Source organism: Microcaecilia unicolor, chromosome 9 (genome assembly GCF_901765095.1).
Source record: "Microcaecilia unicolor chromosome 9, aMicUni1.1, whole genome shotgun sequence".
In the NCBI taxonomy this organism is placed as follows: Eukaryota; Metazoa; Chordata; class Amphibia; order Gymnophiona; family Siphonopidae; genus Microcaecilia; species Microcaecilia unicolor.
In genome coordinates this window covers 144,791,365-144,813,418 of record NC_044039.1, presented here as the reverse complement: position 1 = coordinate 144,813,418, position 22,054 = coordinate 144,791,365, and the positions used below count along the sequence as shown (strand labels likewise).

At 43.6% G+C, this 22,054-nt stretch overlaps 1 protein-coding gene and 1 long non-coding RNA gene across 2 annotated transcripts in view; both read left to right on the top strand.

Annotated features, from left to right (window-relative positions):
• The window catches only part of ITPKA (inositol-trisphosphate 3-kinase A), a 154,025-nt gene that overhangs the window by 54,567 nt on the left and 77,404 nt on the right, over positions 1 to 22,054 (top strand). The window lies entirely within an intron of this gene.
• LOC115477483 lies at positions 8,739 to 20,079 on the top strand. The gene is made up of 3 exons (XR_003943335.1): positions 8,739 to 8,750; positions 15,456 to 15,460; positions 20,005 to 20,079. It is a non-coding gene; the product is annotated as an uncharacterized LOC115477483 (long non-coding RNA).

The following is a 22,054-nucleotide window of genomic DNA, read 5'->3' as shown; positions in this document are numbered from 1 at the left end:
GTTCCACTGGTTTCCAGTGAAGTGCAGAATTAAGTTTGAGCTGCTGTGTTTGGATTGTCAGACCTTGAGATTCCATAAACTGCATTATTTGGTAGATCTCTTGATCCCATACGTTCCCCAGAAATTGCTCCAAACTTCACAATAAACTCTGCTGGCCACCCAGAACCAGGTGCAATTATATTGCAATGACAGAAAGTTTTTGCCTTTCTGTGCCCAAAAATGTGGAACTCTGTACCTTTCTCGGTGTTGTGCTTTTTACTGTGATTTTAAGAGTCAAGTCCTTTGTACCATGCTTTGTGAAATTTTGACTGAGTGTCATGAAATAGAATACAATAAATAAATGGTTCTACGTAGCTTATAAATAAATGGAGTACACTAAGTATGGGCCTTAACGGACCGATTTGGTTAAAACCTTGTTGAATAGGAGGCTGCAAGGGTAGTATTAAATTGAGTTAATCTTAAGGAAAGAGTGTTAAACAGTAGTGTACCACAGAGATTGATCCTTGATCCAGTACTTTCAATGTTGTTTGTTGTAAGCAATATCGCAGAAGGACTATCTGGACTAGTTTGCCTTTTGCAAACGATGCCAAAATTTGCAACAGGGCCAACATTGTGGAAGAGGTGGAAAACACATATATCTAGCAAAGCTTGAGAATTAATCTAGATCTTTGGTCTTCACACCTACTAGGGCCACAAACAGTCCGGTTTTCAGGGTATCTTAATGAGAGAGATGTGCATACAATCAAGGTAATAGGCATGAACATTTCTTCCATGCATATTTTTTTTGTTACATTTGTACCCCGCGCTTTCCCACTCATGGCAGGCTCAATGTGGCTTACATGGGGCAATGGAGGTTAAGTGACTTGCCCAGAGTTACAAGGAGCTGCCTGTGCCTGAAGTGGGAATTGAACTCAGTTCCTCAGTTCCCCAGGACCAAAGTCCACCACCCTAACCACTAGGCCACTCCTCCACACAATCTCAATTTTCTTGCCTTCTCTAATCCGACCATCCAGCATATCTGACAGATTCCCCCAGTGATGTCATCACATTACTGTTAAGAAGTGCACAGGTTCTCTTCCTATTTTCTGGCTTTACATGCTGCTGGTTAGTGTTAACAAACAATACTTTATTTTAAATACAGATACCCTGTGCCTATTCTTTATGCATAAATTATGTTTTTTGTGCATTTTTTAAAGGGTTTACCATTGTTTTCCGTATTATCCGACGTTTCACTTATCCGTCAATGGCTCAGTCCCGTTTACATCAGATAATCAAGACTGTATTATATTATGAAAACTTGACCTGTTGGTAGTCCACAATGACTGGACGTGAAGACCAAGGGCCTAGAGTTTGACAAGTAAGATGAAATACAAAAAAAAAAAAAAAAAGTGCAGTCTCATTAACTCAGGCTGCAAAACCCAAGGGAGCAATGTAAGAGAACACACATCTTCTGTGCACAACAGAAGAGTGGGCCAAACAGGTAATAAAGGCAATGGCAACACCCAGAAGGATGCTTGGGTGTATAAGCGGAGGAATGACTGGCCTCATTTGAACTACTGTGCAGCACAAAAGGTTATAAAGCAGATGTAGTGGATCCAGAGGGTGGCTACTAAAATGGCCAACTGTGTTCATCATAAAGCATGGTGGAACAGACAACGTTCTAAACATGTGTACCCTGAAGGAGAGATTGGGTAGGAGAGATTTGATAGAGATTTTAATGCACAAAAGAAAGGATGTTCGGGAACAAGGGGTCGTAGCATGAGTGTGAAAGGGGAAGTAATCTAAAGAAACATTTCTTTACTGCAAAAAAGGGTTGTAAATGTATGAATGGCCTCCCAGTGAGATGGAGGAGACTAAGATAGTATCTGAATTCAAGACAGCATGAGCTAAGCACCAATAATGTAGAGCTGTGCGGTTGGTGTGGATGGGCAGACCTGATAGATTGTATTGTCTTTATCTGCCATCATTTTCTACATTTACCTGACATTCGTTTTCCTTTTAGGAACCCAGGAGCTGAAACATAACTTCACTCTCATTTTGCACAGATTTTTAATAGAAGAAAGCACCATTTGATATGTATAAGTTGTAGGGTGTCTTTTGGAGGCCAGCATTTGTGTCTTGCGTTTGTTTCTGACTGGTCTCTGTGAGTATTTCTTGTCACTTGGCAGTGCAGCCTAGCCTGGCTGTGGTGTAAACAGGAAACGAGAAGAACCCCACACACAGAGGGGAGGATACACCTGTTGAAGGCTGAGTGAGCAGTAGGTCCCCTTGGCCATGGCTGTGTGCAGAAACAGGATGTAACGGGGTTAGGACAGCTGTTAGTGCCCTTTCTCCTTTACAGATTAATGAGGAGCCAACTGTGACAGATAAAGTGGAATGAGTCAAGGTAATGGTAAATACAGTGCCTGAGGAGCAACATTAATGACTTCAGGGAGCTGCCTGCTTCCACTGTTGAGACTCTCTGTACTTTGCAATTCCTTTATTACAGCGGTGCAGGAAAGAGAAGGAAGGAAGTCATTGGATGGGCTACTTAACATGTATACTCTGAAAAGGGGCACAGCTTATTTTTAGGTTATATTTTGCTTGTAACTGGGACAGTGGTAATGTTTTCCATTGTCAGGCCGAACAGGTCTTGAACCAGCAGCCACTGGATCAGAGGACAGAAACTTGGTCACGGAGCCATGGTCTCTTAGGGTCCTGTGAACCTGCTGTTACCATTGTCCAGTTAACCTAGGTGGTTGAGTTCTGAATACATAGTAACATAGTAGATGACGGCAGAAAAAGACCTGCATGGTCCATCTAGTCTGCCCAAGATAAACTCATATCTTGAATAATTTGTACCTGTCTTTTTCAGGGCACAGACCGTATAAGTCTGCCCAGCAGTATTTCCTGCCTCCCAACCACCAGTCCCGTCTCCCATCACCGGCTCTGGTACAGACCGTATAAGTCTGCCCTCCCCTATCCTAGCCTCCCAACCACCAACCCCTCTTCCCCCCACCTGCTCCGCCACCCAATTTCAGCTAAGCTTCTGAGGATCCATTCCTGCTGCACAGGATTCCTTTATGCATATCCCACGCATGTTTGAATTCCGTTACCATTTTCATCTCCACCACCTCCCGCGGGAGGGCATTCCAAGCATCCACCACCCTCTCTGTCAAAAAATACTTCCTGACATCTTTTTTGAGTCTGCCCCCCTTCAATCTCATTTCATGTCCTCTCGTTCTACCGCCTTCCCATCTCCGGAAAAGATTTTTTTGCGGATTAATACCTTTCAAATATTTGAACGTCTGTATCATATCACCCCTGTTCCTCCTTTCCTCCAGGGTATACATGTTCAGGTCAGCAAGTCTTTGGTCATACGTCTTGGAACGCAAATCCCATACCATTCTCGTAGCTTTTCTTTGCACCGCTTCCATTTTTTTAACATCCTTCGCAAGGTACGGCCTCCAAAACTGAACACAATACTCCAGGTGGGGCCTCACCAACGACTTGTACAGGGGCATCAACACTTCCTTTCTTCTGCTGATCACACCTCTCTCTATACAGCCTAGCAACCTTCTCGCTACGGCCACCGCCTTGTCACACTGTTTCGTCGCCTTCAGATCCTCGGATACTATCACCCCAAGATCCCTCTCCCCCTCAGTACCTATCAGACTCTCCCCGCCTAACACATATTACCACTTAACCACATAACTGCCGACTCCACCCCGGACCGCCCACAGAGTAGCCGGCTATGGCTTTAGCGGTTAGTGCTGATATTCATAGGCACTAACTGGTTAATTGCCAGTGAATATCAGCGGATAGCCCTGCACAAACAGTTTAACTGGCTAGGACCCTCAGCTTGCCGGTTAAATTTCTTTGAATATCAACCACATTTTTTCTATCAGGAAATTTGGCCATGTTTAGAGGGGTGTTTTACAGGCCCAGTAATGAGCAACCCTGATTAGTGGCAGTATGTAAATCATTTGGTATACAGGCTCACTGCCAGTGTCACAGACTTTTGAGATCTGCATCTGGTAACCTTATAGCAGAACTGGAAAAGTACATAGAAAGGCATAAAAAATGATAAAGAAGATGGAACAGCTTCCTTCTGAAGAAAGGTTAAACAGATTAGGGCTCTTGATCTTGGAGAAGATGACTGAGAGGCAATATAGATGCTTATAAAATCATGAGTGTGGTGGAACAGATAAATAGGGAAATGTTGTTTAGGTTTTCAGATTGTACTAGGACTAGGCAACACTTCATGAAAAGATAGCAGATTGAACACAGGAGATGTGGTCATAATAACAACTAATATAGATGGGTTTAAAGGAGTTTGGAAAGTTTCTACAAGAGAAGCCTATAGACAAGTATTAGCCAAGTAGACCTCAGAATGGAATTCCTTATCCCTGTATGGAACTACAAGAAATTGATGGATCTACTGAGTACTTCGTAGTGATTGGATTAGTTCCCAATAGAGAGAGCATACTGGAGTTTTTCGGACGTATGTTCTTGTTTCTATGTTCCTTCTACTCTGTTTTTGATTTGTGGTCAGTTCATTTCTGTGTTCCTTTTTTGCTTGAATCCCTGATCCCTGCCCTCCTGGATCTTTATCTTTCCCTAGTTCAGTGGTTCTCAAACCTGGTCCTGGAGGCACCCCAGCCAGTCAGGTTTTCAAGATAGCCACAATGAATATTCATGAGAGAGATTTGCCTGCAGTGGAGGTAGTGCATGCAAATCTCTCTCATAAATACCCATTGTGGATATCCTGAAAACCTGACTGGTCGAGGTGCCTTCAGGATCAGGTTTTGGAACCACTTCCCTAGTTCCATGTATCAGGGGCAGCAAAACATCTTTTTGATGCATGGGGTGGAAGAAAGCCAACAAAGCTACCTTTAACCCTTCCAAGCTCTCTAGTTGCTTATGCTGTGTGGGTCACAAAGGCCCCACCTGTGGATGAACTACCCAGTGCAGACTTTTTTATTTTCATCCCAGACCCAGTGGGTGGGCAGTTTTTGGATCCTTTCTAAAAACATCCTTCTGCTCTTTAAGAGATGGGACATCTCTGTTTTCCATCCGAATATATTTCCTTATTGTATTTCAGGTAAACATGCAAAAGGAGGGCAAATATGGTTATAGTAATTCACAGTGGTTTGCCTGTGGCAGTCCTGTACTGGGCATGGCTTCATGGCTTGACTCACCTGTTTGATTTCCAGGTATGTGCTTTTTAACTTTCCTGCCTGAACCTGTGTGTGCCTATAGCATTTCTTTAAATTACTCATACGCGACCCACCCAAGGGACAGGCTGAGACAGGCTGTGATTCACTTCTAATTCAAACAAGCTTGTGGTGTATCAGCAACATGAGGTACACTTATCAAAAAAAGGCCAGAGTATTTTCAGTTAGGGACCTAGGGATAGGGGTAGATGATAGTCTGAGAGACCAGCCCTTTATATATTAAAATATCAGTGCAAGTAAAAGTATTCAACAAAAGTGATGAGTAATTCAGGGATGTGAAGACCCTTGAAGAAGAGGAGATGGGGCAGGATTTATGAAACATATAAGGGTAGAGGCATAGAAAGGTAAGAAGACAATATAGGAGGACAGATGAAGAATCTTGGAAGCATGAATAAATGCTATCTGGTTAGAAGAGAGGAATTTCCCAGCTGTTGCCCCTGGAAGTTTAGTTGAACAGTAAAAAGCTGAAGTGGAAGAAGAGATAACTGCTAGGGTCCACCTTGGGAGTCACGTCAGCACCTCACCTTTAGTATTGTGTTCAGTTGTCGCTGTATCTCAAAAAAGATATAGTGGAATTAGAAAAGGTTCAAAGAGCAACCAAAATGATAAAGGGAATGGAAAGGCTAACGAGGTTAGGGCTCTTCAGCTTGGAAAGGAGACAGCTGAAGGAAGATACCATTGAGGTCTGCAAAATCCTGAGTGATGTAGAACGAATAAAAGTGAATCGATTTTTTTTTTAACTCTTTCAAAAAGTGAAAAGACTACAGATACGCAGTGAAGTTACATGGAAATAATTCTGTGTAAATATTTTTATTGGGGTTTTAAACCAAGAAACAAACGCAGTGCAGCAGACAAAAGATTTCAAGTTTTGAAAGCTAACAAGAAGATGCTGTGAGACAAGAATATTCATACATCCAAACCGAGTACCCCCATATATAGCAAACCTTCTCCCCCAACCTCCCTACCACCACCGCAGCCTACCCTATTCCTTTCTGCCCAAGTCTCCTGTGACATGATTTCCAAAAATAAAATGAACGATAGTAGAGCCATCAGATCTTGAAAGGCATAGCCTCATAATGTCACAAATATAGAGTATTAAAATATGCTGAGTGTATTCTTAATGAGAGGGCGTGCATGTACGGAGTCCACAGCCTGAGAAATCTCTTGTTTGTTCTACTGCTCTGAGAGTCCACTGAGAGCATCTCCATGCTCAGAAGTTCATGCATCTGAATGCGCCACTGTGTAATAGGCGGGGCAGCCTGTATCCACTATAGACAGTGTTTCCCAATCAAAGAGGCCTTGTGTAGGAACAAACCAGAAACTCGAGTGCCCTCCACTATATCAGTGACATCATCCAATAAGCAGTGCTCAGGGGTTGCTTCCCACCAACTATTACATAGGTCACGTAAATAAGTCCAAATATCTATCCAAAATTGATGGTTGGCTGGATAAAGCCATATGTAATGTTTATAGGAAGCATTCAGTGCTCCAAATTTCAGACAGGTCCCATCTGAAGGGAGACCCATCTTTTTGCCTCTAGATGGGTGAACATACATACTCAAAAAAAATTTATAATGAAGCTCCTGCAACTGAACACTCTCTGCAATTTGTGGACCCATTTTTAAACTTCGCAAAAGATTTTACAAAGAGTAAGGTCCAAAATCTTTAGTCCAGCAGTCTATAATTTTCTGCAATATGCTTGGGATCACCTGTTTTTGATAGCCCTCATAGCAGTGACCAACTAGTCCTTTAGTTACAGCAGGAAGAAGCCAACATTCATCAAAACCAGATTCAGAGAAGTCCTCAGCATATTTTCAAAGCAGTGGCTGTATATAATGGTGAAGCTGTAAATGGGCATACCAGTCTGCAGAGTTCAAGTGAAATGCTGTCTTAAGAGCGTCAAAAGACAGCAATATGTGCTCAATCAGCTTCTAATGCATGATGAAGAAATGTCAAACCTGAAGCGGCCCACAAATATTTAGAGCAAAAAGAAATCAAACTGAATCTCCTCCGAAAAGATGCCCAAGCCCACCTCACTGGTTTAAATAAGGGATGTTTCTTTAAATGCTTAGGAAGCTTACCAACCCTGACCTGGGCCAAATAAGCCAAAAACAACAAACAAAAACAGGAAGACAAAAACTCCACAAGTAAGTCCAAACGAAGTCAGACATTGGAGAATGCACACCACTGTGTACGTGATTTTTCTATCCCATAAAATTCCTTTATTTAATTAGTCGAGGATCCGACACAAACTGTGTTTTGGCCTAGAGACCTGCAGTTTGAATGTGTGCCTTTCCTGTTTTTAATGGAGTTCCTTTCCTTTCTGGAATTTTTGGATTGTACACCGCTTTGCTCTGGCTTGGCAACTAGAGCGGTATAGCAAGCTCTAATAAACCACCAACTATAAACCATCAGGGATCCAGATGTATATAAAAAAAGCCAACAGAAGGAGTGGCCTAGTGGTTAGAGCACTGGTCTTGCAATCCAGAGGTGGTCGGTTCAAATCCCACTGCATTTAACCCTCCATTGCCTCAGGTAACAAACTTAGATTGTGAGCCCTCCTGGGACAGAGCTACTACTGAAAAAGGTGTGAGCAAAATCTAAATAAATAAATAAATAAAACAACAAAATGTAAAAAGACACAATGGTAAAAAAAAGGTGTGTGTGTGTGTGTGTGGGGGGGGGGGGGGTTCATCAAACAGGAAGTTAAGTCAGAGGGAGAGCTCAGGGCTGGCACAACAGCAGCTGGTAGGAGTCCTTGCTGCTGGCAAAAAAGAGGATTGGAAAGATACGGGGGGGGGGGGGGGGGGCATTACTGACCAGTTGGTGCTCCTTCTAAGACAGTGCTCAGGGCAGTCTGTCCCCTCCCCCATTTGCTATGCCTACATGTCGCTTGGATTTTATGTGCATAATTGGTAGAATCCCAACTAAGGGCAGTTACACATGTAACTGCAAATTATCCCCAATTATAGCCTATTGGTTAATTCCAATTTGCACAAATTAAGCAATTAAGTTATACGCATAACTGGTATTATTCAATAACTTGCATGCTAAACATACAATTGGGTGTAGTTCTGGATTGTTATGTTTTTATGTTATGTTACCTGGGTCTTATAGAGGGGCATAATCGAACGGGGCCAGCCATCTATATGGCCGGCCCCGTAAAGCGGCGTCCCGACCATATTATTGAAATAAAATAGCAGGCTATCTTTCGTTTCGATAATATGGTCGGAGCCGGCCAAATGTCAGCATTTGGGCTGGCTTTAGAGATGGCTGGCATTGGTTTCCGGCGATAATGGAAGCTAATGTCGGCGATCTCAAACCCAGCCAAATCCAAGGTATTTGGTTGTGGGAGGAGCCAGCATTTGTAGTGCACTGGGCCCCCTCACATGCCAGGACACCAACTGGGCACCCTAGGGGGCACTGCAGTGGACTTCAAAAATTGGTCCCAGGTGCATAGCTCCCTTACCTTGTGTGCTGAGCCCCCCAAAACCCACTCTCCACAAATCTACACCACTACCATAGCCCTAAGGGGTGAAGGGGAGCACCTACATGTGGGTACAGTGGGTTTGGGGGGGGGTTGGAGGGCTCCCATTTACTACCACAAGTGTAACAGATGGGGGGGATGGGCATGGGCCCACCTGCCTGAAGTGCACTGCACCCACTAAAAACTGCTCCAGGGACCTGCATACTGCTGTCAGGGAGCTGGGTATGACATTTCAGGCTGGCATAGAGGCTGGCAAAAAAGTTTTCGGGTTTTTTTGGGTGGGAGGGGGTTGGTGACCACTGGGTGGGGAGTAAGGGAAGGTGATCCCCGATTCCCTCCAGTGGTCAGCTGGTCAATTGAGGCACTTTTTTGAGGCTTGGTCCTAAAAATAAATGGACAAAGTGAAGTCGGCCAAGTGCTCATCCGAGCCGGCCTTCTTTTTTCCATTATCGACCGAAGCCGGCCATGTCTTAACCCAGCCCTGTCCCGCCCCCATCCTGCCCCATCCTGCCTTTGCTACCCTGCTGACACGCCTCCTTAAACTTTGGCCGGCTCTGCGACGGAAAGCAGTTGGAGCCGGCCAAAATCAGCTTTCCATTATACCGATTTGGCCGGGTTTAGGAGATGGCCAGCCATCTCCCGATTTGTGTCGGAAGATGGCCAGTATCTCCTTCGAAAATAAGCAGGATAACCTGTCAGATCTTCCAAAAAAGAAATTCAAGGCTAGGTAACAATTAAGAAAAAAACTGATACATAAATCAGGATATAACAACAAAAATGTAAACTACTAAAATAAAAAAAAAAAAAATAAAATAAAACAATATGTTTTTAAAGCCAACCCTTTAGTAAAAGGGCCCCTTGGCGCACAACAGCTATAGCGCATAATTGCAACCGGCACATGTACGTGGGAGGGGCATTGGTGAGTCAGGTACCACAGCACTTGCACGTTAAGATTGTAGGATGCTGCAGCATTTAGTCATGATCATGTACACTAGCCCTTGACATGACATAAGCGGCTGTGCCTAAATGTTGACGTATAAATGCCAGCTTATGCCAGTATTCTGTATTGGCAATTATGTGTGTATCTGCTGATATAAAATTCGTGCTTAGCATACAGCATCCTAGCACCTAAATTTCAGGCATTGTTATTGAAGGACCTGCAGTGTGGGGCTCCCTCCACCCCAGTGCTTGCAAATGAAGGAATATTTATGTATGTATGTATTTGTTTATGACATGTATGTCCCACATTATCTCAAATAGGATTCAAGTTCAATGCGGCTCACAATATACCAACAAATATATATACAAGATCACTAATAATAGCATAACATGAAATCCTGATCATATAACATGTTTATAATACATAGGATAGAATGTAAATATGGACAGAGTTGTTGTTATTGCAAGTTTAGTTAGAGGGTTAGTTATTTCCGTTGTTAGAGGTCGATCTTATCAAGTGAGTTTTCAATAGTTTACGAAATATGAGTTAGTTTTCAGTTTGATGGAGTTGTTTGAGCAAAGAGTTTAATCTGGCTGTATTTCGGTATGAAAATCCAGCATTATGGATAGTTTCATATTTGATTTTATTACATTGAGGGACGAGTAATACAAGAAAGTCTCTGGATGATTTTTTAGCATTGTGTGTTCATAGCTCTTTAAGACTCTGCATGTAAGATGGGGATGAACCATAAATTATTTGGTGGGTGAATGCAAATAATTTGAAAAAATGTGTGCATTTATAGGTAGCCAGTGTAGTTTGAGTAGAAGCGGGGTTGCTTTGGAGTATTGAGTAACTTTAAGTACAAGATGAGCTGCTGTGTTTTGAGCAGTTTGTAATTTTCTGATTAGTGAGGTCTTAAGTCCTGCATTGCAGTAATCAAATGGCACCACAGTCCAGTAGAGGCCAGTTCGAATTGGGACAGAAGGCAGTAAGGCAGCGACCTTTATGTAGATGGCATATTTAATATGGGATTGAATTAGTACAAATATGAAATCTCATCTCCTCTTTCTTTAGCATGTAATGGCTCTTATTCACATTTATATTCCCTACCATGGACCATAGAGCCTTCCTTCTGTGATCGTTTCTCTGCTTTAATTCCTTTTTAGGAGAGCTAGATGTGAAAATACAGGTGGACCAAATCAAGGCTGGCTTTAGATGCTCTGGCCCTGCACACAAACTAAGGGGTAGGGCTAGCCAGTACCAGGTGCTCTGAAGCCCTGCATCAGTAACATCGTACAGCTTAACTAAGGGGATGGGTGTGGGGCTCATGTAGTTCTGTAGGCAGTAACATAATTTGAAGTCTAGGCAATATTTCTTCTCACAAATGTTAAGTTAGTGTACCTCACAGAAAGGGATATAAGAATAGCCATACTGGGTCAGACCAATGGTCCATCTATCTCAGTATCCTACTTCCAACAGTGCCAAGCCAGGTCACGAGGGAAAGGGAAATGGAACTTAATATACTGCCTTTCTGTGGTTTTTGCAACTACTTTCAAGGCGGTTTACATAGTATATACAGATAGTATAAGGGTTATGGAGGGCAGTGGAGGGTTAAGTGACTTTCCCAGAGTCACAAGGAGCTGCCAGTGGGAATTGAACCCAGTTCCCCAGGATCAAGGTCCACTACACTAGCCATTAGGCTACTTCTCCACCTGGCAGAAACCCACTTAGTAGCAACATTCCATGCTACCAGTCCCGGGGCAAGCAGTGGCTTCCCCTTTGTCCATCTCAATAACAGACTGTGGACTTTTCCTCCGGGAACTTGTCCAAATCTTTTTTTAAACCCAGATAAAGCTAACTGCTGTTACCACATCCTCCGGCAAAGAGTTCCAGAGCTTTTAACTATTTGTTAAGTGAAAAAATATCTCCTCCTATTTGTTTTAAAAGTATTTCCATGTGATTTCATTGAGTGTCCCCTGATCTTTTTCAAAAAGTACAAAGAGTGAAAAATCGATTCACTTCTATTCATTCTACACCACTCAGGATTTTATAGACCTCAATCATATCCTTAACCGTCTCTTTTCCAAGCTGAAGAGCCCTAACCTCTTTAGTCTTTTCTTATATGTGAGGAGTTCCATCACCTTTATTATTTTTGTTGTTCTTCTTTGAACCTTTTGAAATTCTGCTATATCTTTTTTAAGATACGGCGACCAGAATTGAATACAATACTCATGGTGAGGTTGCACCATGGAGCGATACAGAGATATTATAATATTCTTCCATATGAGCCAACTTTTCAAAATGAGTGGGGGGTGCTGACATTTTTTTTTTTACAGGTGGTGCATTCTCCCCTCCTCCCTCCTCTCCTCCCTCCATTCATATCCAGCAATTCTCCTCTCTCCCCTACCCTCTCATCCATGTCCAGCAAATTCTCCTCTCCCCTGCTCTCCCCTCCCTTCATCCATGTCCAGCGAATTCTCCTGTCCCCTGCCCTCCCCTCCCTCCATCCATGTCCAACAAGTCTCATCTCTCCCCTGCCCTCTCTTCCTTGTCCTACGATTTCTCCTCCCTCCCCTCCCCTCCATGTCCAGTAACTCGACCAAAACACCACCTGCCCATTTTCAACCCCCCCTCTCCGAGTGCCAGTCCCAACCCCAGCCCGACCTCTTCTCCAGCAACAGTCCTCCGCCCTCGCTTTCCTGCATCCCGCCCACAATTTAAAACTCATCTCACCTCGGGGTCCCGGTGGCAGCAGTGAAAGGCGAGCAGGCTCGGCGCTTCAGCCTTCCCTTCTCTCTCAGCTCTAGTCCCGCCCTTGCGGAAACAGGAAATGTTACTTCTTATTTTCTTCCTTTGGATCCTTTTTCCATTCTTTGAAAGATGCTCTTTTGGTTCTAACAGCCTCTTTCACTTCACCTTTTAACCACGCTGCCTGTCGTGTGCCCTTCTTTAAACCTTTGTTAATACATGGAATATATCCAGTGGTGTGCTGGTAAATGTTTAACAACAGGGTCTCTCCCCGGTCCACCTCTGCGCCCCTCCCCCAAATTGCAGAGCTGGCTATAGCTGGGGAGATAGCCTGGGGGGGACAATGCATTACTCCGGGGAAAAAAACATTAAATGATCCCAGGTTCCAATCTAATTCATGTTTAATGTGGGATAAAATGCCATAAATAAGTACATAAATATAAACTTTTAATGTTGAGCACCTGATTCTCAAAGTGGACATATTCCAAACACTATAATGAAAATAAAATGATTTTTTCTACCTTTTGTTGTCTGGTGACTTTGTTTTTCTGATCATGATGGCCCAGTATCCGATTCTGCTGCTATCTGTCCTCTTAACTCCGTTTTCAGGGCTTCCTTTCCATTTATTTCTTTACTTTCTGCTTTTCTTCTTCATTTCTTGCCCTACATCCGTAAATAAAATCTGGGTCCTCCGCAGACTTGACTGTCCAGTGGATCCAGCTTCTGCCTATTTTCTTCATCCATGTGTTTTTCTCCTCTCTTCCTTTTCCCTCATCTCATCTCCTTCCTCACTCCCCTCCATCCATGTCCAGCATTTCTTCTCTCTCCCTTTCCTTCCCTTTCCTCCACCCATGTCCAGCAACCCTCCTCTCTCCCCTGCCCTCCATCCATCCACCCACCCACCTACCTATGTCCAGCAACTCTCCTCTCCCCTGCCCTCCCTCCCTCCATCCATATCAGCAATTCTCTTCTCTCCCCTGCCCTCCCCTCCATCCACCCATGTCAGCAATTCTCTTCTCTCCCCTGCCCCCTCCAGCCACCCATACCCATCGATTCTATCCCCTGCCCCCCCTCCAGCCACCCATACCCATCGATTCTCTCCCCTGCCCCCCTCCAGCCACCCATCGATTCCCTTCTCTCCCCTGCACCCCTCAGCAGCACCTCTCTGCTCTCTCCCCTCGCACTTCCTTGCCTCTTGCTCTTGCCCGTCGCCGTCTTCTCCGTTTATCTTTTTTTAAGCAGTGTTAACACGCCAGCAGGAACAGGCTGCTTCAGACAATCCCAGGGGCCTTCCTTCAGTGTGTTCCGCCCCTGAGGGCTGAAGGAAGGCCCCTGGAATTGGCTGAAACAGCCTGTTCCTGCTGACGTGTTACATTTTTTTTTTTTAAAGCAGTGTTAAGCGCCAGTTCGCGCAGTGAAGCTAAAGAAGAAAGGTTGGGGGGAGGAGAAACAAGCGCTGCGTGTGCTGAAGATGTCCGAAGCCACAGGGGATGCCGTTGACACTGCAGGTGGGGACCAGAGTCCAAATTTTGGGAGCCGGTTGTTAAAGTTGCTACTTTAACAACCGGCTCCCAAAATTCTGAAAAAAATAACAACTGGCTCTCGCAAGCCGGCTCCAGCACACCACTGAATATATGTGGTCCGGGCTACACGCCTGATTTAAAGTCCTAACCTTTGTGGCCGATCCTTTCAGCTCCTTTTTAACCGTGTTCCTCATTTTGTCATAGTCACCCTTTCAAAAATGAAAAGCTGCTACAGTAGATTTCTTTATTGACTTCACTCCAGATATCAGCTCAAATTTGATTATGTTATGATCACTGTTTCCCAGCGGTCCAACACTGTTACCTCTCGTACCATGCCTTTATTCCAGTAAGGACTAGATCTAACATAGCTCCCTTTCTTGTCAGTTCTTGGACCGGTTGCTCCAAGAAGCAGTCATTTATTACATCTAAGAATTTTACCTCCCTAGTGCTTCCTGATGTAGCATTTATCCAGTCAATATTGGGATAATTGAAATCACCCATTACAATTGTGGTAACTGGCTCTGTGGATAGAAATTGGACCCTCTGTTGTTTCATATGACTCCTTTCTGATTAAATTTAACCTCGCCAGAGTTGTGTTTGTGTGAAATAAAAAGCCAGAAATCTCCTATTTTAGTGTAGAGCAAATCAATAGGGCATTAAGAGGTAATTTAGTGGCTAAGCTTGCTGGAAGTAGGATCATTCTGCCTGGTTACTGTGAAACAGTTGCTGACTGGTGATGCTGTATGAAATACAAGGAGACAAACAGAAAGGGTGCGGGGGTTGACGTACTCTGAATGGCACTCTGGAAGGCGATGATTCAGGATGGCAGTGGGGCTAAGCTCCCCGTCTCTGTGGTTACCTTTTTCTTGTTCAGATGGAGAGTAAATCCCTTCTCTGTAATGACAGCAGGCAGCGATTGGTCAGTTTCTCCTGCTGGCACGTGCTCAGTTTCTGCACAGCAGCTGTGTTGTGCATAAAGTGGTGTCCCGAAGAGAACTTGCCAAAGGAGAAACAATAATCACTGGAACAAATGAACAAATAAAGCACACTTTTTTTCCCCTTTCTCGTTTCTGTTTTATTCCAGAGATTGGAGTTGCTGGCCTATTCCGTTACCAATACAAATTTAAGTAGGTCATCCGGCCTTCGTCAGATGCTCGTGCTGACAATACTTCTTCATTAAAAAAAAACCAAAACATATCATGAGGCAGACTAACATCAGAAAGCCCCAAAACTCATAGTGTATGCCTGTCTGCTCAAAGGGCAATGCTGAAAGCCACTGTACGGGTAGTAGCAGGGTGTACCAGGTGACAGTGGGCATGATTCACCCAACTTCAAAGCTGAGAAGAATGTACTACCCAAATATCATTCACCGGCTGTGACAAATAAAGATAATTGCATCTTTTAATCAGCCAAATATTTCTCATTGGCTGTGTGTATCCCAATACAAGCGGCAGTCTCTCATAATAGTTCCTTTACAGCTCCTGCTGAATGCATAGGTGCTGAATCTAGACTGGCAGAAAGGTGAGCAGACCGAAGAACAGGCCAAGTAGTCCAAAGTAATCCAAATCACTGTTTATTAGCAACAACACTGGAGGGGTTAGCACAGCGCTTGACTTGGCCAAGTTTCACCCTTACTTTAAGTGCTGGTCAACACCTCCTGCTCTGGACCCCCCTCCCGCCGAAGTCTGGCTATGCCCCTGGCCTGCTTGCCTTTCTGCCAGTCTGGATTTTGCAGACCAACTGCCTACTTGTTTTCTAGGTGCTAAATCTATTCAGGTATGTAGGAATCTGGCATCCATCAAGTAGCAGAGATTAACAGATTCTAAAGAGCCTTAGATCCTCTCTCTCAGCAGCATCCTTTTTCAGTCTCCTGCACATGCATTTCTGTAACACACATCACCTTCCGTAAGTACATGCCAACCTAGTTACAAAGGATACGTACATGCAACAAACATTGGTATGATATCATAAGCTTCTCTTCAAATAGAACCTATGCTAAAATTTGTTTTCTAGTGTTTGCTTTCTGTATGGTTTTAATTTTGTGCGTTAAACCTTATTTGAATGTATTCACGATTATATTTTACATGGAAGTATGTTTCTAATTTTATTTTAATGTATTAGGATGATATCTGTTCTGGATTTTGTTACTTTGTTATTGTAGCTGCCTTGAACTCTGTCATAGAAGTAAATAAAGAAAAAGACGACTAATGTGTGACCTAAGAGAAGGACTGTATATATGTAAAATAGCCTATATGTAACAGAAGAGCCTGAATTCAGGTCAATAGAGGAATATGCAAGACCAGAACAAGGAAAATAGGTGGTACTGCTTTGTCCTGTTTGTCTCCTTCCTTACCACTCCCCTTCAAACAGGAGTTGCTTCTCCCTCCCCCTCCCCCACATGTAGCTGACCCCCTAGGGCCTATTTTACAATCCCTGGCAGTCTAGGGGTGTAGTCAGGGCAGGAACCCCAGTCACTCCTACCCATGCTGGCTTTTCTCTCAAAATGGCTGCCATGACCTCTAGTGGCAATCTTGCAAGACTGCCGCTAGAGGTCACAACAGCCAGTTTGAGAGTTGAGCTGACATGGACAAGAGCGACTGGGGGTCACTCCTGCCCTGACTATACCACTAGATCACCAGGGATTATAAGGTGAGGGGGGAGGGGGTGCTATTCTTTGCATTAATTTTTTTGTGTAATGTGATTGCAGGTAATGCAGTTATGATCTTGCATAATACTTTATATAGTAAATAGAGTGCTCCAAATAAATGCTTTTGATACAAAAGTTTAGCAGGCATTTAAGTCCATAAATTTGGGATGATAAGCTCCTTAGGAATTAGCCTCTCTGTGGAGATATGACATCAGCTGTCCCTCCAAATGTGGGGCAAAGTCAGCCATTGAAAATCACCATGGCTTTTAGTTTTTGTTTTCATTAGTTGAGGTCCATGTGTGTAGAGGCTGTTTTGCTTGGAGGTAAAATATGGTCTTTCATTATTAAAATTATTATATTTATTTTGGTTTGGATACTATTTGGGTGATTCTGAAGAATTTCCAGGCTTTGTTGGGTATGATGAAGATGCAGCGTTTTAAGCAAACTTGCGACGGACAAAAAAGCGCACAGAATGTTGAGTATAATTATGAAAGGGATGGAAAACAAACACGAGGATGTTATAATGCCGTTGTATTGCTCCATGGTGCGACTGCACCTCAAATATTGTGTCCAAGTTTGGTCGCCGCATCTCAAAAAAGATATAAAGGAATTGGAGAAGGTGCAGAGTAGGGCGATGAAAATTATAAAAGGGATGGAACGACTTCCCTATGAGGTAAGACTAAGAAGGTTAGGGCTCTTCAGCTTAGAGAAAAGGCAGCTGAGGTGGTGATATGATAGAAGTCTACAAAATAATGAGCGGAGTAGAGCGGACAGATGTGAAGCATTTGTTTACACTTTCAAACAATAATAGAACCAGGGGACACAAGATGAAGCTAGAATACGGTAGATTTAAAACAAATAGGAGAAAGTTTTTCTTTACTCAGTGTGTAGTTTGACACTGGAACTCGTTGCCGGAGAATGTGGTGGCAGCGGCTGGCCTTACGGAGTTTAAGGGGGGTTTGGACAGATTCCTAAAGGAAAAGTCCATTGAACATTATTAATATTTTTTTTTTGGGGGGGGGGGGGCTTTGCCAGGTTCTTGAAGCCTGGATTAGCCGCTGTCGGAGACAGGATGCTGGGTTTGATGGATCCTTGGTCTTTTCCCAGTATGGCGGTGCTTATGTGCTTGTGACGTGCAAAAACTAGATTCTATGAGAGAGGAACCTGCAGTGATTGTTTTCCAGCACAAGTCTGGTCAGCTTATAGTATTAGAAGGGAAATGATATTACGATGACATGAAGTTTATATATTAGAAAATAAATTGAGATATGTATTGCTCTTGAAAGTAACATCAGAAGGCTTTTTTAATCTGGATTGTGCATCAGGCTGGTATAATGCCCACAGTGTAGACCAGTGTCTGGACTCCTTTACCCTCTTTTAGTAAGAATCTATATCATGCTTGTCTTTAATTAATTTTAAAACTAAATACAAAGCAAGAAGCATCTCAATGCTACTTTCTCTTGTTGCTTGTGCACAATTTGGATAAGCATAAAAAGCTGCTAATCGTGATTTTTTTTTTTTTACACATTCTCACAAAGTTCCTGTCTCAAAGAATATTTAATTATATCTACATTGACTTGAGAACCTAAACGTGCCAGACTTGTTGAGAAGTCCTTGTTAAAATGGCTCTCCCACTGTCAGCCTGTGTGCTTGCAGTTCCTGGGACTGGAGGGCAATAATCTCCTCTGGGTTTAGCAAAGGACTGCTGACTGCAGGCTCTGAAAATCCCCATTGGGCCTCACTGGTTCACATTCACACAACCAAACTTTAGTTTTTGGTTTTGGTTCTGGCTTCGGAGCCAGGCAATAAGTTTCGGCTCCGGTTTCAGCTAAAACTGAAGAAAGCAGTATCCGTCTGCTTCTAATAGGTAGAATAAATTATTTGAATTCTGAGTGTGTGATGCAGATAACAGAGATAAATTAACTTATGTCAGATCCATAGATGATGACATATGAGCTCCTGGTTGAGTGCTGGCAATTCAAACATGCTTATGGTTCTTGGTCTTCTTTCTTTTTTTGTTTTAAATCTGCTTATCTTTTTACTTTTAGAGGGGGCATCAGTGATTGCTCTATGGCAGGTAGCAGGGCAGTTACTTATTAAACATAACACAAAAATGCAAATTAAAGCTAATTAAATTAATATTTTCATTCCTGCTTTACAATCCCTTGCAAGACAGGAACTGAATTACTATCAAATGCTGATGGTCATGATTTTCCTGGCAAGAACAAGGCCCACAAAGCTGAGCTGAGAGATTCTTCTTCTGTAGCTGACCATGTACAGGACATGAGCATCAGACAGGTTCCGCAAGGTCTGGAATGTCTGCATAAAGTACCACACCTTTGTCACTGTTGTGAGATGGGTACCTCCTGGATTTCACTATTAATGAGGCAGTGGCAGAAGTTCAAATTCTGGGCCCACAGGCAAACGTTTTGCAGAGGGCCCCCAAAGCAGAGCCTTGGAGGAGAGGAATCATTCCCTAATGTATATACAGAGTCATTTGATGCAAGATGAATACCCAGGTTACAGGTGTTGGGCCGGGCACAAAGTGGGAAGAAAAGCAAAGCTGGTATTAGTTGCCATAAGCCAGGGCTATCAGGTCTTCTTGCCCACAAAGACCCTTCATCCAGTAAACAGGAAAGCTTTGATCAGTCTTAGGCTGTTGTCTTCATTGGTGACCCTTGGGAGCTGGTTGTTGACAGCCCATTCTTACTTATTTTTTATATCCTGGTTACAGAAGCAGTTCTGCATTCTTCAGCCAGAGGAGAGGGGCACTCAGAGAAACATGATTGCTGATGATCTGGTGAGGCACCATGTTAGATAGAGCTGGGAGCTGTGGTAGAAGCAACTTCTCTTCTGTACTGCTTCTCCTCACCCTCCTTCTCCACTTGTTAAGAGGAAGAGGATGGCACCAGTACAGTACGTCAGGCCTTGTCCTTCTCCTCTGCTGCCTAGGCCTATTGTATTGTGTTTTGAACCGTGCAGCACTGCAGTGTCCTGTGTAGTTCAAAGCTGATCCCAACAGTCCAGTCCAGCAAAGGAGAAGACAAGTCCTGAGGCACTGGACTGCCGCTGACCTACAAAGTAAATGGGAGTAGGGCAGAAGGGATGGCACGTGAAACACCATTTCTCAAACAGCACTGGTTACCAGTCTCTTACAGGATTAAATTCACCACCCTTCCCTTGGTACGCCACTGATGCTGACAACATCAGGGGCACAGTTACCATTGAGTGAGCTCAGTAAAAAGCCCAGGGCTGCCCAATTGTAGGGGCTGTCTCCTGTTGAATTGATGCTCTCTGTCCCCACTGTCTGGTATGATTTGCTCTCTCCTCTCCTCCAAAGTAAGAGGACAAGCTGATGGCAGGGTGGGGTAATGAAAAGAATCTAATAAATTATCATATGGTCCATATATCTGAGAACCTTCACCTACAATTTTTGGGCCCAGTATTCAAAGGATTTACGCTCCTAAGTTTTAGAGTTATGCTCATAAATTAGCCTCTTTGAAAATTTACAAGGGTTGAGTGCATACATTTATACTCAAATTTCCTTAAACTCCTAAATTTAGGAGCATAAGGAGTGAGCAGCAACAGGGGCATATTTGGGGCAGAGAAAAAAGTTATGAGCTTAGCACTGATTTTCAGTACAAGGTTTGCAATTATGAGCATGATAACTATTATATAAGAATATAAGAATAGCCATACTGGGTCAGACCAGTGGTCAATCTAGCCCAGTATCCTGCTTCCAACAGTGGTCAATCTAGGTCACAAATACCTGGCAGAAACCCAAATATTAGCAACATTCCATGCCACCAGCAATGGCTTCCCCACGTCTATCTCAATAGCAGACTTTTCCTCCAGGAACTTGTCCAAATATTTTTAAAACTCAGATATGCTAACTGATGTTACCGTACATACTAGCAATGAGTTCCAGAGCTTAAGTATTCTTTGAGTGAAAAAATATTTCCTCCTACTTGTTTTAAAAATATTTCCATGTAACTTCCTTGAATGTCCCCTAGTCTTTGTACTTTTTGAAAGAGTAAATATCGATTCACTTCTCGTTCTACACCACTCAGGATTTTGTAGACCTCAGTCATATCTCCCCTCAGCCGTCTCTTTTCCAATTGTAGAACCCTAACCTCTTTAGCCTTTCTTTATATGAGAGGAATTCCATTCCCTTTATCATTTTGGTCGTTCTTCTTTGAACCATTTCTAATTCCACTATATCTTTTTTTTGAGATACAGCAACCAGAATTGAATACAACACTCAAGATGAGGTCACAGAGGCATTATAATATTCTTGCTCTTATTTACCATCCCTTTCTTAATAATTCCTAGCATCCTGTTTGCTTTTTTGGCCACTGCTAAACATTGGACAGAAAATTTCAGTGTATTGTCTACATTGACACCTAGATCTTTTTCTTGGGTGCTAACTCCCAAGGTGGACCCTAGCAGTGGCGTCGTGAGGGCAGCTGACACCCGGGCCGGGTCGCCGCTGCGCACCCCCCCTGGGTGCAGCGCGACGAACCCCCCCCCCCCTGCGAGAACATACCTGGAAGGCGGTGAGGGGCGGGCGGGAGGGCCAATCCGCCAAGTGCACGCCGCTGGGGGGAGTCGGCGCCTCACTGGTTCCTTGCTCTCTCTGCCCCGGAACAGGAAGTAACCTGTTCCGGGGCAGAGAGAGCAAGGAACCAGCAAGGCGCCGACACCCCCCCAGTGGCGTGCACCCGGGGCGGACCGCCCCACCGCCCCCCCTTCCTACGCCACTGGACCCTAGGCTTCACTTTGCATTTGTCCACATTAAATTTCATCTGCTATTTGGATGCCCAGTCTTCCAGTTTCCTAAGGTCTTCCTGCAAGTTTTCACATTCTGCTTGTGTTTTGACAACTTTGAATAGTGTGTTGTCATCTGCAAATTTAATCACCTCACTTGTTCCAATTTTCAGATCATTCATAAATATGTTAAATAGCACCAGTCCTAGTACCTTGCTGCCCATGACAGTGTGTGCTAATTTATTTATTTATTGCATTTGTATCCCACATTTTCCCACCTCTTTGCAGGCTCAATATGGCTTACAATACATCATGAATGGTGGAGATAACACACACACATTAACTGCATAGCCTGTGAAGGGATGGAAAGTGGGCAGGGAATGGGCATGGATTGCGCATTGTAGTTGCTGCATCATACTTTATTGTGTGCTGTCACTGTTTCAGTTTGCACTATTGCACTTAATCGTCTCCCGTTAGTGCATCTGTGCTATTTGTAAATATTTTTTAATTGATTTTGCACACTTGATATACTGCCAAAGGCCTACACATGGAGGAGCATTTCCAATATGATGTCTAAGTCCAACTATGGAGGTTTTGCTAAAAAGGTCCAAAATTCAAGTGGTGAATATAGCCATTTTCAAATCAGAAAAACGTCTCCCCCCCCCCCCCCCCCCCCCCCCGAAAATGGCTATTTGCTAGATATTTTTGTTCTCTATGTGTTTATCT